We start from the raw sequence: 17,589 nt of genomic DNA, 5'->3' as shown, positions 1-17,589 counted from the left end.
AGACTAACCTGCTTGCTACGCATTTGGCCCAGGGTGAGTCAGACTTTGAACAACTGTGTGAGAGGGCGCATGGCTGTACTAGAACCTTGTCCCGATTGTATCGCATGTTAGGTTTACAGGACACCACTGTTTTCCCATTCCAATGGGCTTGGGAACAGGACCTACAGGTTAGCTGGTCCCCTCAAACTTGGAATTTGATATTTCAGAATCTGGGTAGGGGGTATATTGCGGCTTCTCTCATTGAAAACTCCTATAAGCTGTTATATCGCTGGTATAGGTGTCCTTCCCAATTGCATAAATATATACCTCTATATCCAGATACCTGCTGGCGAGGCTGTATGGAGGAGGGCACTTTTTTCCACATGTGGTGGGCCTGCCCCCATGTTCAAGTGGTTTGGGGGAAGGTGCATCAATGGCTCAGTGCTCTCTTTCCTGGCAGTCCTGTTTTTACTCCTGCCAACGGGCTACTGGGTCGGGCGATTTCTGGAATGTCGCAGCCTTCTAATCAGTTAGCCCATTATATCTTTACAGCCAGCCGCTGTGAGATAGCGCGTTTGTGGAAATCCCCTTGCCTCCCTACAATAGAGGACATTCAGTGTAAAGTTCGCAGGATCTATAGATTATCCCATATCACGGCGTATAAACACAAGAAAGTGTCCCACTTCAAGAGAACTTGGTTTCCCTATCAACATTGGCCAGGTGTCTGGGGCTCCGGTGACTTGAATATTCTTTTGACCTAGGAATGGTCCCCATCTAGTTCTGTTTGTCCAGGGCCTATTGAGCTGGTTTCGTTACTTCTCTTGGCATAAGCCTCATTTGTATATTTCCTTTCGAATTGTCTTCGTGTACATGTGAAGCATTGGGGGGGTGGAGGGGGGGCTGGGTATAATAGTTAAATGAACCATGCATAGTCTGTGGGTGGGGAACGCCGGTATGGACTATTTAGAACTGTGTTACTCTTTTTCATATCCGGGTCCGGCTGTTCCCTTTGTTTCTTCAATTTACAAGTGCATAATCAGTTAATAATTGCATACAACACTTGGAATGTACATGCTTTGTTTATTCAAGTTACAAGTGCATACTCTGTTTACAATTACTTTCGAAGTTTGGACTGTACATGCTTTGTTTATTCCAGTTACAAGTGCATACTCAGTGTACAATTGCATTCAACGTTTGGAATGTACATGCTTGTTGGTTCAATAAAAAACCTTAAATACAAAAAAAAAAAAAAAGAAGCACCCATTTTGCCAGGAGAGATTACCTTAAAACACCCCCCCCCCCCCCGGTTCCTTGGCCCCTGCCGACTCCAAGACTTGCTGCTCCTCCACAACTACCCCTGGCGCTGCAAGATGACGCGCTATTGGCCCCAGTGGGGTGGGGGGGGGGGGGTTGAGTGAAGCCTCACTGTCTCAGCTGCCGCTGCCTTCTCGGTGTTCGAGGACTCGGGAAGGGTTGGCCTGGCTGTGTGCTTGGCTTCTTCTCCTGCTGAGAGCCAGGAAAAGCCGGTGCATCTTGCTGCATTGACGATGACCGGCGCCCAATGTACTTTGGTTCTTGCATCTCCTGGTGAGTCTTTTCCTTTACCATCTAAGCCAGCCGTTGTCACCATATGGGACATAGAAATTGATCATTTATCACATAAAACTGACATTATGGGAAAAAAATTAGGATTTACAGCTTGGCGAATTAAAATCCCAGATTACAGCTACTGAGTCTGCCATCATGAATATTAAGGCCTTTAACGCCATGGTAGTTAAGGATAGAAATAATTTGTGTCGAAGATTGTAATTTCTTGAGAATCACATCAGGCATTTGAATCTTTGTTTCCTTAATTTTCCAAAGGTAGTGGGGGAGGATTCTTACAGCGACTTGAGGAAATATTTCCTTGAAATTCTTCGCATCGATCCTGATAAAGTTCCTTCAATAAATAAAATGTTTTATCTTCCATCTGTTAACAAAGTGACGTCCTCCCAGATTCAATCCGCTCAAAAACCTGATGTCTTTGAAAATCTGACTGATTTCTTAGAGGTCTCTAATGCTGAGATTTATGAACGTTCTACCCTTCTTGTTTCTTTTATTTCAGAACAGGAATTAAGTGAGGTGATGAAAAGATATTTTAGGAATATCTCCTCTCTATTTTATGGGCAAACGATTTGTATTTTTCCTGACTTTTCTCATTCTACACAAGAAAGGCAAAAGGTTTCCTTGCGCTTAGGTCTCAGGCTGTATCTTTGGGGTGTTCTTTTGTTCTTAGGTATCCCTATAAATGTGTAATTCGATTTTGTAATGATTGTTTTGTGTTCTTCCTGCCGGAACAACTTAAGTCCTTTATTAATTCCAGGAGTGTTTTGTCATCTTCTCCTGGGAATTAGTTAGTCCATGTAGATCCTATTGATATATCACTGCTAATAAACGTTAAACTAGTTCCCTACACATTTTTTTTCCTTTTGTCTCCTATTATTTCCAACCTCCTGTTTTGCATAGTTTTTTTCTGTAAAGATGATTTGTTATTCAATGTATTTCTGTTTATTATTATTGTTTTCCTTTATTTGAATTGCATAACCAATCATCTCTTTTTTCTGAAAGTAAGGTGAATTCTTGCTTTATTTGATGAAATTAATAAAAAAAAATTTAAAAAAAAAATTTAACTCCTAGTCCAAGATGAAGTAAGATTTCCAGGGCTAATGTTAGTCTATGGTGGAAGCTGGAGTTCAGTGCAGAAAGCATTTTTGGTACACATAAATCATATTTTATGCATGGAAAATATGCTTTCTGCATATAAACTTGTTCTTCTGTGTGCTAAGCTTTTTCTGTACACACATCTCTTGGTTTATGCACATTTTGTAACCCCCGATGTACTGGCATACCATTAGATTACTGCACTGGGAGTTTTAAAAAATTAGCTAGAAACTGTGTGCTGAATTTCAATGTATAGTTTTAATGCTCAGCTTTTTGCATCAACACCAGAAAGAGGGTGAATTCAAGATGAACGGGACAGCAGCAGCTCATGGGGGTAAGGATCAGTAGCAGAAATGGAAAGGAAGAAAGACTGGAGGAAGAAAGAGGGATAGCAGAATGGAGGAAAGGAACAGACATTGAGAGAGGAAGGAAAGGAAAAGTTGATGACTTAGAAAAGATGAGACTGGGGGAGTGAGACAACTAAAATAAAATGAGTCTATAGAAGGAGAAGCAGTCTATAATAAAGGAAAGTGGGATAAGACAAAAAAGCAGAGTAAAAGAAACAGAATGAAAAGTAAAACAAAGGAGAACTAAATTAGAGAAAGGAAAGAGAAAAATATTTATTCCGATGCATGCAAATACAGTTAAGAAAGCTCTTTTATTAAAATATCTTTAAGCTAGATTTTTCAATAATATTAATTTTTGTGCACATTAAATAATATTCTGTCCTATATAAATTTATGTAAATATGCCATAATTAGAGCAAACTTTTGCATGAAGTGCCACAGAATTTTCTAACCACTGCTATGAATCTACTTCAAAGCTGCTGCAGGAAAATTGGGAACCTTCCATAGGATATAAAGAACACTTCTGCAAGGCCAGGTTTTTTGGGGTTTTGTTTTTTGTTTTTTTTTATTAATTGTGCAATTTGACCTGCACAACTGAACTTCTTAATATCCTGTGGGCATATCTGAACAGTTTAAGTGCTCCACTGAGCTACCAAGCTGTGCAGTTTGGTATACATATACTGTAGGTATTTTGAGCAGTGCTGGCTGAAGGGTGTCCAGCAGCCCCAGGCAGTGATGCCGTCATGTGATCTCTCTCTCTCTCTCTCTCTCTCTCTCTCTCAAATCACACACGACAAAGGACCCCAGCTCCTCAAGGAAATACATAATGGAAAAACCATCTAGCTCCGTGACTCACCCGTGCCACTTCTCATCTCGTCCTTTCAAAATCTCCACCCTTAGAGGCTACTCTGCCACCCTACCCACTTCCAGTGCCCTAAGCCACTGCCTACCCCACCTAATGCTTTTGCCGGCCCTGCTTTTGAATGCAGGGCCCACAAAAAAATGAAGCTACAAAACACCAAACACTGCAACAAGCCGATCAGTCCCCCTGGAGGGGAGAGTGCCCGGGTTTAGGCAGGGCCGGCAGAAGCACTAGGCAAGCTAGGCCTGGGCCTAGGGCGCCAGCCATGTGGGGCCACCGCTGCTGGCGAGAGGTAGGAGTCGGGGATGCAACCAATTGGGGGGGGGCGGGGGGGGGAGGGCGGCACAAGGCAGAAGGTGCCTAGGGCGTTTAATCCCCTTGCACCGGCCCTGGGTTAGGATTCATAGTACCTTCTGAAATAACCTTCAGAGAACACTTACCTAGTACAAATGAATATGAAAAACTAACTTATTTAGACCTCGGCCATTTATAACCCTATATCCTAATTAAAGATGGCATTTAGAAGAGCCTGCTGCAATCCTATCCAAATAATATTTTTTCAAACAAATAGAAAATTATTTGCATCAATTGACAAATTAATTCACAACCTTTGCCTATTATTTACATATATCTATATCAATATCTACATTTTTTGGAGCACCCTACTAGATAACTTGCATTCCTTCACTTGTACCAGCCTTTCAAAAACAAATGAAGGCTTTCCTAGTCAGACAGGCATTTCAAATAGATAAGAACATAAGAAATTGCCATGCTGGGTCAGACCAAGGGTCCATCAAGCCCAGCATCCTGTTTCCAACAGAGGCCAAACCAGGCCACAAGAACCTGGCAATTAACCAAACACTAAGAAGATCCCATGCTACTGATGCAATTAATAGCAGTGGCTATTCCCTAACAGGCCGATACAGAAAAACGCACGGGAGAGCAGGCGAGCGCTCGCTCTCCCGGCGCGCACACAGGCCACTCTCCTAGGCGCGTGACTATGCAAATTAGGGCCTGCGGTAAAAGGAGGCGCTAGGGACACTAGCGCGTCCCTAGCGCCTCCTTTTTGACAGGAGCAGCAGCTGTCAGTGGGTTTGACAGCTGACGCTCAATTTTGCCAGCGTCTGTTCTCAAACCCACTGACAGCCACGAGTTCAGGAAACGGACGCTGGCATAATTGAGCATCCGTCTTCCGACCTGCGGGCCGATTTCTAGTTTGTTTGTTTTTTAATTTTTACTTTTTTTTTTTTTTACTTTTGGGGCCTCCGACTTAATATCGCTATGATATTAAGTCGGAGGGTGCACAGAAAAGCAGTTTTTTCTGCTTTTCTGTGCACTTCCCCGGCACCGGCAGAAATTAACGCCAGTCTTTGGGCAGGCGTTAATTTCTGAAAGTAAAATGTGCGGCTTGGCTGCATATTTTACTTTCTGTATCACGCGGGAATAACTAATAGGGCCATCAACATGCATTTGCAAGTTGCGGGCGCTATTAGGTTCGGGGGAGTTGGACGCGCGTTTTCAATGCGCTATGACCCCTTACTGAATAAGGGGTAAAGCTAGCGCGTCGAAAACGTGCGTCCAAACCTGGGCTAACAGTGCCCTCCGCCAGAGCGCACTGTACTGTATCGGCCTGTAAGTAAACTTGATTAATAGCAGTTAATGGACTTCTCCTCCAAGAACTTATCCAAACCTTTTTTTTTTTTTTTTTGTTTAACATTTTTATTGGTGCAAGTTAAACCCTCATACAATCAGCAAACTGCAAAGCCAACCATGTAAGCACCACATTTCCCAGTTATCCCCCGATATATTCCCCTTCTCTCTAATACATGTTAATCTCTGTTTGGGAATGAGCATAGAGCATTAAACCACCAAACTACATATTATCAAAAGGTTTAAGTATTTGAAATTATTAAAGTGTTGCAGTGTGTCCAAAGGTCCATGTTTGACCAAAAATCTAAGGGTCCCATTTAGCTCTCCAGCGGAGGTATTGGTCCCACATTTGATGAAATTTCTCCATCTTCTTATGCTTTCCAGCTGTGATGTAACTCATAGTGCAAATGTGGTCGAATCTGCTTAGGACAGCAGCAAATGACGGTCCAGTTTTAGTCTTCCACATTCTTGCAATTTCCAAGCTCGTTGCTATACAGGCTTGTACACCAATCTCCGGCATGGTAGGCAGATCCTTATTAAGTGATGTATTTAATAATGCATTGTCCATCGAGAGGCATATCGAAATGGCTAATATCTTCGAAAGCCATTGTTCTAACTGTTTCCACAGAGGTTTGATACATTCACCTTCCCACCACATATGCAAAAAGGTGCCCCTAGTATTACATCCCCTCCAGCAATTACCAGCATGATTTGGTATTATTTTCCGCAAGCGGTCAGGTGTTATATACCAACGGTACAGCATTTTATACCCATTTTCTATAAGGGTGGAGGAAACAGAGGCTTTGCGGACATTTAGATATATCTGCTCCCAATCGGCATCAGTAATCTCCCTATTAAGATCACTGTTCCAAGCCTTGATATGGGGAGGGACCACCACGCATTTGGTATTTATTAACTTATAAATTTTAGATAGCAGTCCTCGGTGCCTATGCGGGGCCGAGCAATAGCCTTCAAATAATGTTTTCCCTACTTTTAAATCCGCTGGTATACCTTGGGATAAGCAGAAATGTGAAATTTGCTTGCATGCTAAAAATTCCGTGCATGGGAGGGAAAATTTGTCACTAAGTTGAGCAAAGGAGAATAGTCTACCATCGCCCCATATTATGTTCCAGGCGCTGTATGGACCTCTCCTTCCAAGCTTGGAATGCCGGGGCTGGGATACCTGGCTGGAAGGCAGTATTATGATAAAGGCTAGTGAGGTGGAAATATGTCTTAGCTCCTACCAATTTAGATCTCCACTTCCTCCAGATGGATAATGTATGTCTAGTAGTGGGAAGCATACCTGGGCAATCCTTCCAAGTAGTTCTGGGTTGCCAAGGCATAGCCGTTAGCAGCATTCCCCTCACCCTTTCCTGTTCTATCTGGACCCAATGCTTCGGATCCCATTCATCAGGCCAGGCTACCATCGGTCGCAGCTGTCCTGCTATATAATACCAATAGAAATTTGGTACACTGAGTCCCCCCTCCTGTTTTGATTGGTACAATACCCGTTTGCTAACCCTAGGGGGCCGCCTATGCCAGATAAATCCAAAAAACCTCCGCTGCCAGTATTTTATGGCCGCCTCTGGTACGGCAATTGGAAGGGACTGAAACAAATATAACAGTTTAGGCAGGGTATTCATTTTAATGGTGGCAATTCGGCCCAGCCAGGAAATGGGTAGTCTATGCCACTTGTCCAAATCAAAAAAGAGTTTTTTGATGAGGGAAGTGTAATTAGAAACAAATAAATCTTTGGGGTGTGGAGTCAAGTAAACTCCCAGGTATTTGAGTTTTTGATTAGCCCATCGAAATGGATGCAAGGGTTTTAAATATCGTACCATGTCTTGGGAGCACGTAACATTTAATATTTCCGATTTATCCCAATTCACTTTATACCCTGAGACATTACTGAACTGGCGTATTTCTTGTTCTAATTCTAATAGGGATCTATGTGGGTCTCGGACTGTGAAGATGACATCATCAGCAAAAGACAAAGTTTATGGCATAGCCCACCCACCTCAAGTCCCCGAACCTCATGATTAAGTCTCACATGAATCGCCAGGGGTTCCAGGAATATAGCAAAGAGCAAGGGAGAGAGCGGGCAACCCTGCCTCGTGCCCCTCTCAACCTCAAAACTATCGGAGTACCCTCCATTAATCTTTAGACAAGCTTTTGGCTTCTCATATAATTTGCGGATCCATTCACAAAAATAAAAACCAAATCCCATCTTCTTCAGTACCCCGAATAAGAATGGCCAGTGGACCATGTCGAATGCTTTTTCCGCATCCATGGAGAGGAGTAATGATTCGTCTGTTCGCTCCTGAGCTATCCAAAGTAAATTAACTAACTTGCGTATATTATCGCCCGCCATCCTCCCTGGCATGAATCCTGCTTGATCCTGATGTATAATATCAAGAATATATTTATTCATGCGTCCCGCTAAGATTCTCGCTAGTATTTTAAGATCTAAATTAATCAAGGAGATCGGGCGATATGAGCAACAAATTGTGGGGTCACGACCCGGTTTAGGGAGAACTGTTATGCCCGCCAGATTAGCTTGGGGTCCCAATGAGGTGCCTCCCCTTAAAGAGTTGTATACTTTTTGCAAATGTGCCACAATATAGGGACCAAATTGCTTATAGAACTTTGCCGTCAAACCATCCGGGCCAGGGGACTTGCCTATCTTCAGTGAATGAATACTTTCTAAAATTTCAGCTGTTGTAATCTCAGCCTCCAATTCATCGTGGGCCTCGGGAGATAAGCAAGGTAAAGGCGTATTAGACAGGTATTCATCTACTTGCCCTTGTTGTATAGCCTTATTTACGCCATAGAGATTGGAGTAGAACTCTAAGAATCTCTTGCGGATATCTGTATTGTTAGTAAGTATCACATCATTGTCAGTTTTAATTTTAGCTATATTATTCTGATATTGGAGATGTTTTAATTTATGGGCCAGGTGCTTCCCCGCTTTATTTCCTCCCTCATAGTATTCTTGCTTCGTTAATTGCATATGATAATATGCATATTGATGTTTAAATGTATTAGACTAAGGAATTTTACTTCCTGCTCATTCTGTTTCATTGTAAACCGGTTTGATATGCATTTTATGCAGGAAAATCGGTATAAAAAAACTTAAAATAAATAAATAAATAAATGATGATTGATCTTTGCTGATTCTAACCGCAATAAATCCTCTCTAGCTTTTGATAGTTTTGTTAGAATCTTGCCTGCTCCAGTGGCTTGGTGCTGTTGGGATAAGTGTTTGATAGTAGCTCGTAATTCCTGAGCCACCTGCAAATCTTGTTTTTTGATATAGGTACCCCGCGAGATCAGCAGTCCCCGAAGATACGCCTTAAACGCATCCCAGACCACTGGGGGAGAGACATCATTGGAATCATTGTGCTCAAAAAAGTTCTTAATGTTATCAATGAGGGTCTTATTATAATCCTCATCCCCCAATAATGACTCATTCAAGCGCCAAAATTTTACTCCTGCATCATACCCACTAAGATCAACCTCTATGATTACAGCGGCGTGATCAGACCAAACCACGGGATTGATGTCAGCCTTCCTTATATGGTTGAAAAGCCCCCTGTCTGATAAAAAGTAATCTATTCTGGTATAGGAGAGATGGGATGCAGAATAAAAAGTGTAAGAGCGTGTGGTAGGATATAACATTCTCCAAGTATCGAGAAGTTGCCATTGGTCCATCAGCTCCTGCAACCGTGCTCTATGGGAACCAGAAGAGGCGACATGACCCCTCGAGGCGTCCACGGAGGGACACCGTACTAAATTAAAGTCGCCGCCCACTAATAAATAGCCTTGGCCATAAGTACGAAGCACAGAATTCAATTGATCCAAAAAGGACCCTTGATCCTTGTTAGGAGCGTAGATATTAACTAATGTGTAAATTACCCCATTTATAGAGATAACTAAAATAAGATAACGACCTAATGGGTCTCTAACGTAGCTCTTACATTCAAATACCATGGATTGTGCGAGCAACACCCCCACCCCAGCATATTTAGCTTTTTTTGAACTGGCTGCATAATACTGATATGGGTATGCTGAAGAAGTCATCAGTGCTTCATACCTTGCCTTCAAATGCGTCTCTTGGAGAAAGACGATATCAGCCCTTAAGTGTCCCAATTCCCTATATAATAGTCTTCTCTTCTGAGGAGTGTTGAGTCCCTTCACATTAAGGGACACTATGCGCATAGACGCCATATTATGCTTCCACAAAATCCTCTACCTGGTGCATAAGGAACCCGGGCTCTAATCTCATTGTGGATTCTTCGCAGCCCTCTAATAGCCACCCCCGGACACACACACACAACTGTAGTTTTGGTATCGCTTATAGAATTTTGATTCCCAACTCTTGCCCCTTCCCATTTACTTTCCCTCCCCCACCCCTTCCCCCTCCCCTCCCTCTGGGCAGATCTGCGTATTCCTCCCTGCAGACCCATCTGTACTCAACCTGTGGAGGAAGACAATAACAATCATCACTCCCTATCCATCCCCCCTTGTATAATAGTATAGGTAACCGAACTTATAGAACCAGATAACATTAGTTAAACTTAAAATTCTTGTAACTTAACCAGTCATAGTATACTTTTAAGGAACATCAGGTCCCCGCAGTGCGCTGTACTCAGGAACCATTCATTGTTTAGTTAGGAACTTAGTCCAAGAGCCTGTCCTTCAGGTTTTCCCATCGGCTGGTTTAGTGGAGTCTGAATTTCTTTTCAGTCTGCTGTTCCTGGATGTAGCCCTCCGCCATCTGGGTAGCTGATCCCTGGGTATTGATGCTCGGGGTTTACCGTTCTCCTTTGCAGTGGGCTGGTATCCCTTATCTTGCAAAATTATTGCTGCTTCTTCCGCTGTATGCAGCTGCGTTGTCACCCCTTCCCATGTGAAGGCTAGGCCAAACGGGTGAAGCCAGCGATATTTTATGTTCTTCTGCCTTAGAAATTGTGTGACCTCTCGAAATTCAAATCTGCTTTGCAGCGTCGCCTGCGAAAGGTCTGCATAAATCGAAATTTCTTGATTCTCCCATTGCCATTTATTCTGTTGTCTGGCTGCCGCCGCTATCCTCTCCTTCTGCGTGTAATTATGAAAACTCACGATGATATCTCGTGGGAGATTTGCCCAGGCAGCTCGCAACGCTCGATGAGCTCTGTCTATTTTAATGTCCGCATCCCCTGCTGATGTATCAGTTCCTGCTAGCTGCAGTAAGTGTAAGCAAAATCGGGCAATAAGCTGCTCACAGTTGTTGTTGTCAGCGTTCTCCAGGAAGCCCCGAAACCTGAGGTTCCCCCGTCGCGCTCGGTTTTCAAGGTCGGCCATCTTAGCCCTCATGGCTGCGTTTTCCTCCTGTAAATCGGCACATACCTCCTGCATTTGTGTGGTAATTACGGATTGCCCGTCCAGCCTGCAGTCAATATCATCCACTCTCCTACCGACTAAATGCAGCTCTTCCCGGAAATCTTCCATCATGTCGTGTATTTCTTTTTTGTACATTTTTAAGTCCTGCTGAATGCTGCAGAACCAGGATCTAAATTCAGATCGCGAAGGCGCCCCGTCGGACGACACATTAAAATCATCTTCTGTCTCCTGCGAGGCAGTCGACATCGCGGCCGCGGCATCCATCCGAGCTTCAGTTTCAGTGTCTCCTCCTTTTTGATACGAAAAACACTGAAAGTCCACTGTCTTTCTGTTTGCTGACATTCCCAAGAGTTCTAGGAGTGAACCGCTCTAATTAAATATTTTTTAAACGTCGGTTAACCTCTATTTAGATTGATTTTATCGGGGGGAGTTCGGGAGCTCGATAGTTAGGCAGCCATTAGTATGGCTGACGTCACTTCCTCCCTATCCAAACCTTTTTTGAACCCAGCTACACTAACTGCACTAACCACATCCTCTGGCAACAAATTCCAGACCCTCTGTCTGCTTTTATTTTCCACCCTTTATTAATGGAAAGATGCTGCTGCAGGTACATTTTCTGATTATATCCAGTTTTTATTTTGTTGTCTAATTATGTTTTGTCATTTGATGTATTATTATACTTGTTTTGATTTTGCCCAAACTTGAACAACTGATAAAGCAGGATATAAATCTTTTAAAATAAATGTAGACAGTTGTGAGTAATCCCGGTCAAACTATATGTTTCAATTAATCTCTAAGGGCTGGATTTTAAAAGGGTTACGCACATAAGGTATGCTCGTAACCCTTTTAAAACCCCCCTGCGCGCGCCGAGCCTATTTTGCATAGGCTCGGCGGCGAGCGCAAGCCCCGGGACGCGCGTAAGTCCCAGGGCTTGCAAAAAGGGGCGGTCGGGGGCGTGGTTTTCGATCGGGGGCGTGTTTGGGGCGTGTGGGCGGTCCGGGGGCGTGGCCGAGTACCCCGACACAGCGGCCGGTGTCGGGGCCTGCCGCACCGGCACGCGTAAGTTACTACTGCCCGGAGGAGTAGTAACTTTTCTGATAAAGGTAGGGGGAAGGGTTAGATAGGGCCAGGAGGGTGGGTTAGGTAGGGAAGGGAGGGGAAGGTGCAGAGGGGTGGAAGGAAAGTTCCCTCTGAGGCCGCTCCGATTTCGGAGCGGTCTCGGAGGGAATGGGCAGCGCACGCAGGGGTCGGCGCGCGCAAGTTGCACAAATGTGCACCCCCTTGCGCTCGCTGACCCTGGATTTTATAAGATACACGCGGCTACGCGTGTATCTTATAAAATCCAGCGTACTTTTGTTCGCGCCTGATGCGCGAACAAAAGTACGCACGCGCGCTCTCTTTTAAAATGTACCCCTTAGTGAACAGAAGTTGCTACAATATTTTACACAGTACAAAATTAAACACAACCTTTTTCTCTAATTTTTAATGCAAAATTACTATTTATTTGTTAATTTTAATAAAATGGTGAATGTGATATGTACAAATGTCTGGGCATTCTTCCAACTGATTCATTAGAACTTTCTTTTAAAATTGTCAATAAGGCCCAAAAGGTTGGTTAACTTGTTATGCCTTCAATTAATAAAGTGAAGCAATTCCATGGTTGAAAAAACACTCTGATCCTTCTAGCATCTCAGGTTATGATTGTTATTCTGTCTACTTTCAACAAACATAGGCTTTTCTAAGCAGCAGCTATCTAAGTGACGGAAAATTAAGATAATAAGTGAAGGCTATAAAAAAATCTCTAAAAGCTTCCAGCTAGCAATTTTAACTGTCAGAAACATTGTTAAGAAATGGAAGTTGCATGGAACTGCTGAAGTCAAGGCAAGATCTGGAAGACCAACAAAAATATCTGATAAAACTGCCCGAAAATGAATCAGATCTGCAAAACAGAACCCATAGATCACCACATATGTCCTGCTGAAAAGATTACCTAACACTGGAGTAGTTGACCACAGATCCAAAACAGTACTGATTAAACAATAAGCTGCAAGGGAGATTTCTAAGACGGAAAGCTTTTCTACACCCTCATCACAAAATTCATTGTCTAAAATATGCAAAACAAAACCTTGATAAGCCTGAAACTTTTGGAATAAAGTGATTTGGACTGATAAAACAAAAATAGAACTGTCTGCCCCCAATCATAAAAGATATATTTGGAGAAAAAAGCACCTTATACCAAATAATGAACCACCAATATAATAAAGTGAGAAAAGGAGACCTTCATAAAAACATAGCAGAGGAGACACATGAAAGCACTGTAACTTTACTTAAAGAGTCACTTTGAATGCTCTCTTGCTATGATGAATTTTTAATCATGTCTCATCAGTTTTTTTGTCCACCTTTTTCTTTTGTTTTAAAATTTTTTAGCAATCAATAGTTCAAGTGCAAGTGATGAGCATCAAAGCCCAATATAGTGAATATGATAGTAGGGAAACGTATCTTGAATGAGACTCACACAGAAAACCACACCAGATGTTCACATCATGTTCGGCCCTTATAGCCACACAATGCAAGGTTTCACATTAGGAGTCACCATTCAGGAAAAGGATCTAGGCATCATTGTTGGTAATTCATTGAAATCTTCTGCTCAGTGTGCAACAACAGCCAAGAAAGCAAATATAATGCTAGAAATTATTAAAATGGAGAATAAAACAGAGAATATCATAATGCCTTTGTATCGCTCCATGGTACAACCTCATCTTGAGTATTGTGTACTGTTCTGGTCACCATATCAAAAAAATTTATATATATAGCAGAATTAGAAAAACTACAGAGAAAGGCAACTAAAATGATAAAGGGGATGGAATTATTCCTTTATGAAGAAAGGCTAAAGAGGTTGGGACTCTTCAGCTTGGAGAAAAATGAGGGGAGATATGATAGAGATCTATAAAATAATGAGTGGGTGGAATGAGTAAATGTGAATCAGTTGTTTTCGCTTTCAAAAATTACAAAGGGTAGGGGACAATGAAGTTACTGAATTGTACATTTAAAACTAGTAAAAGCAAATATTTTTTTTATTCAATGCATAATTAAGCTCTGGACTTTGTTGCCAGAGGATGTGGTGAAAGCTGTTATTGTAGCTGCATTTAAAAAAGGTTTGGTCAAGTTTCTGGAGGAAAAGTCTATAAACCATTATTAAGCCGGAGTTGCAGAAAGCCACTGCTTATTCCTGGGATCCTACCAGGTACGTGTGACCTAGATTGGCCACTATTGGAAATAAGATACTGGTTTTGATGGGCCTTTAGTCTGACCTAGTATGGCAAATCTTATGTTCTTATAAATCTCATGCACATTCATTGTGGATAGTCTGAAAACCAAACCTATTCGTGGCACTCCAGGACTGGAGTTGCCTACCCCAGATTTAAGCCAATGAAATGAGTTGTGATCTGTAAATAAGAGACTATGAGTGAAAATGAAGAGATAATTTGTGCCCGTGTTTAATGCCTCATCTCAGGAAAGGAAAGAGAGAAGTCCAGTTCCTATATTAAAGAACTTACTAAAGTGCACGCTGTGTCATACATACATACATACACACACACACACACACACACACACCCCTGGTATAATAATTAATAATTTTGAAGGATAAGAGTTATTCTTTTAGGACATCATTTATGGCAAACAATTTACGCATAAAACGTATTTTTCACATTGACATATAATTTGAATCCAAATATTTTATTACATATCACTGCCAATGCCCCAGTGCCTCCTGTATACTCACCAAAAATCCAAAACCTGCTAACATGTAAATTAAAACAAACATTATCTGGACTGTACTAACCTGAGAGTACAATGGCAGCAGAGTCATCCTTTACTATATGCCCCAAAGAGCACCTAAGGTACAACTATTTGCAGCTGGTGCTTTTCAAGCAAACAAAAAATCTCTGCAATGCTTTATAACTGTGGTTCCTAAACCTGCCCTGAGGGAACTCCAGCTAGTCGAGTTATTGGCAAATCCGCAATGAATATGCATGAGAGAAATTTGCATGCGCTATCTCCATTGTACGCAGATCTATCTCTTGCACATTCATTACAGATATCCTAAAAATCTGACTGGCTGGACTTCCCCCAGAACAGGTTTGTGAATCACTGCTTTACAATTTAATAATTCAGAAGCATATATACAGGCATCTCGAGAACAGAATGTCTGGTCACCAGTTTTGCTTCTTGAAAAGAAAAAAATACTAAAATAATTAAGGCCTAGATTCATCAATCCCTGTGGAACGTTGAGCTGCCACGGTAAAGGAGGCAAGGGGAGAGGGGGGGGGGCGAAAAAAGGGGCGGGGGGGGCTATAGTGTGCAGCCGGCCACATCATGGTGGTGCTGTTTCGCCTGCCGCAATGCAGTCGTGCCGCACATTATCTCCCCCATAGCACCACGCTAAAAGGTGATGCTATTTCCTGCGCTACTGCCAGCGATAATGTCCAAAACATTATCGCCGGCAGTGGCGCCACCACCTCATTTCCCTAAACCCCTCCCAAACTACGCCCCTTCCCCTAATTTTAATTTTACCGCCGCAATAATGGGCTATCGCACCTTGGAAAATGACCCTATAAGATTGGCATTTCATAGCAATAGCAGTAGAGTGGAGGAGTAGCCTAGTGGTTAGAGCAGTGGGCTATGAGCCAGGAGACCTGGGTTCAAGTCCCTTGGGCAAGTCGCTTTACCCTCCATTTCCTGAGGTATGAACTTAGATTATAAGCTCTCTGGGGATAGGGAAATACCTCCAGTACATGAATGTAACCCACTTTAAAGTGCAAAAAAGCAGAATATAAAAAAAAAAAATAGCAGTTTGATCCATTCTAATTAGCTTAATTGAATTTTGGTTTTGTATGCTAAGGTATAATTAAGAGTATCTAACCTATTTTGAAGTGGCTCTCTAAGATCATAGTAAAAGCTGAAAGGACTAAAAGCATTGTACAAAGCACAACCTTAAAATATTTCCAGCAACTTTTTTACAGAAAATTAAAATGAGATGTCAAAGGTCACAAAGAGTTAAGGAGGAAGTGAGATTTATACTCAAGGGTCACAGATAATCTCCCTGCCAACTAGTACTTTAAGCTTTACATCCTCATATACACCAGTGTTTCCCGACCATTGCACCATGGCATACTGGTGTGCCTTCAGACCTGATCAGGTGTGCCACAGTAAAGTCACCAATGCCTCATGCTGAGATCCAGACCAACGCCTAGGCTCTGCTCTCAGCACCTCGCAAAGAGAGTCACCAGCAGTGGCTCTTGAAACATGTAGTAGCTCCTTTCCCAGAACATGGTGTAATTGTGCATGACTTTTCTTCTTTGCTACTGCCTGAGCCCTGGAGTGTGGTAATCAATGGGCAGCATGGATAGCTTGGCCCCCGCTGTATGAAGCACATACACTGATTTGATTTAATTTATATTCTGCACACAGCACCACCTCATCTTCCCCATCTTCGAGTCCTTCCAGCCTCTTGCCTTATCCCTTAGGCTGAGATGGGGAGAGCATTTACTGTGAATATGAGTCACTTTGAATGCGGGCACTAGCAGCAGCAGCGAAGGAGCTCTGGCAGCTAAGGTAGCTAACTGAGAAGGTCATTTATCAAATCATGTTATGGCATGTGTTAAGCGCCTTTAACGCATGTGAAAATGCCTGCAATAGCACCATAACATATGGTGCGATGCAAATCTGACCCACGGAGTGAGGAAACTCAGCCAAAGATGAGATTTATGCAATGTTCTCTCAACCTAGCTTAATGTTACCCAGGTAGAACGTCCATCAAGCTAGGTTGAGAGAACACTGCATAAATCTCATCTTTGGCTGAGTTTCCTCACTCCGAGAGTCATCAAATCTTCACAAGAGAGCACTGTGCTGTTCGTACGTCTCACTTTGAATGTCAAAGTGGCCCCTAACCCCTACACTAATACCTAAATCTCACCTCAAGTTACTAGGTGGGCTTCCCATAGAGATATAAATACCTAGCTAGTGGGAGGGCATTTATGGCTAGGAGTTCTCTCTCTCTCTCTCTGACAATTCCAAAATGTATCTTTCACATAGGCATTAGTGCACTTTGCAATAAACAATCTATTACCATAAAACATGCCCCTTTTCATATCGCATGCAACATTTTTCACATTTTGATAAATCCTGAGATGGCTCCCCTCACCACACCAACTTTTCCCTTCTCCTGCACTTGTACATAGAGGAAGCTGGTTCATCGAGACAGCTTCGTGTGTGTGTTTACCCCCTCTCTTCCTCTGTTTTAAAATTTGGAAGAGAGACTGATGAGGCTTTCAGAGCTTTCCTAGCTCTTTTCTTGGTCATGTTTGCACTGCTTGCTTCTTCTTGATATACCACATAACATTTTTGTTACTGTAGATGCATCTTGAGCGTGAAAATGTTGGGAAACACCAACTTATTTTTGAGCAGTGACTAATTTGGAACACACACAAAGTAATCAGGGGAAATTTAATTACTAATCTGTGTATCTGATTCTGATATTCTAATCTAATTTCGGTAACCTTGTTAATGTGCTACTTATCTCTAGTGAGAGGATAAGGTTTATCACAAGAACAAAAACAGGAAAAAAGGCAGGAGATTAACAAACTTGACCAGAATGTAAACCCCAAG

The 17,589-nt window shown here is 42.4% G+C and overlaps 1 protein-coding gene across 7 annotated transcripts in view; it reads right to left on the bottom strand.

Moving 5' to 3' along the window:
- OSBPL6 (oxysterol binding protein like 6) overlaps nt 1–17,589 on the bottom strand; it is a 316,099-nt gene that overhangs the window by 278,114 nt on the left and 20,396 nt on the right. The gene's annotated exons all lie outside the window — the stretch shown is intronic.

Source organism: Rhinatrema bivittatum, chromosome 6 (genome assembly GCF_901001135.1).
Source record: "Rhinatrema bivittatum chromosome 6, aRhiBiv1.1, whole genome shotgun sequence".
Taxonomy (NCBI): domain Eukaryota; kingdom Metazoa; phylum Chordata; class Amphibia; order Gymnophiona; family Rhinatrematidae; genus Rhinatrema; species Rhinatrema bivittatum.
The sequence above is the reverse complement of the archived record's forward strand: the minus strand, read 5'-3'. Positions and strand labels throughout refer to the sequence as shown.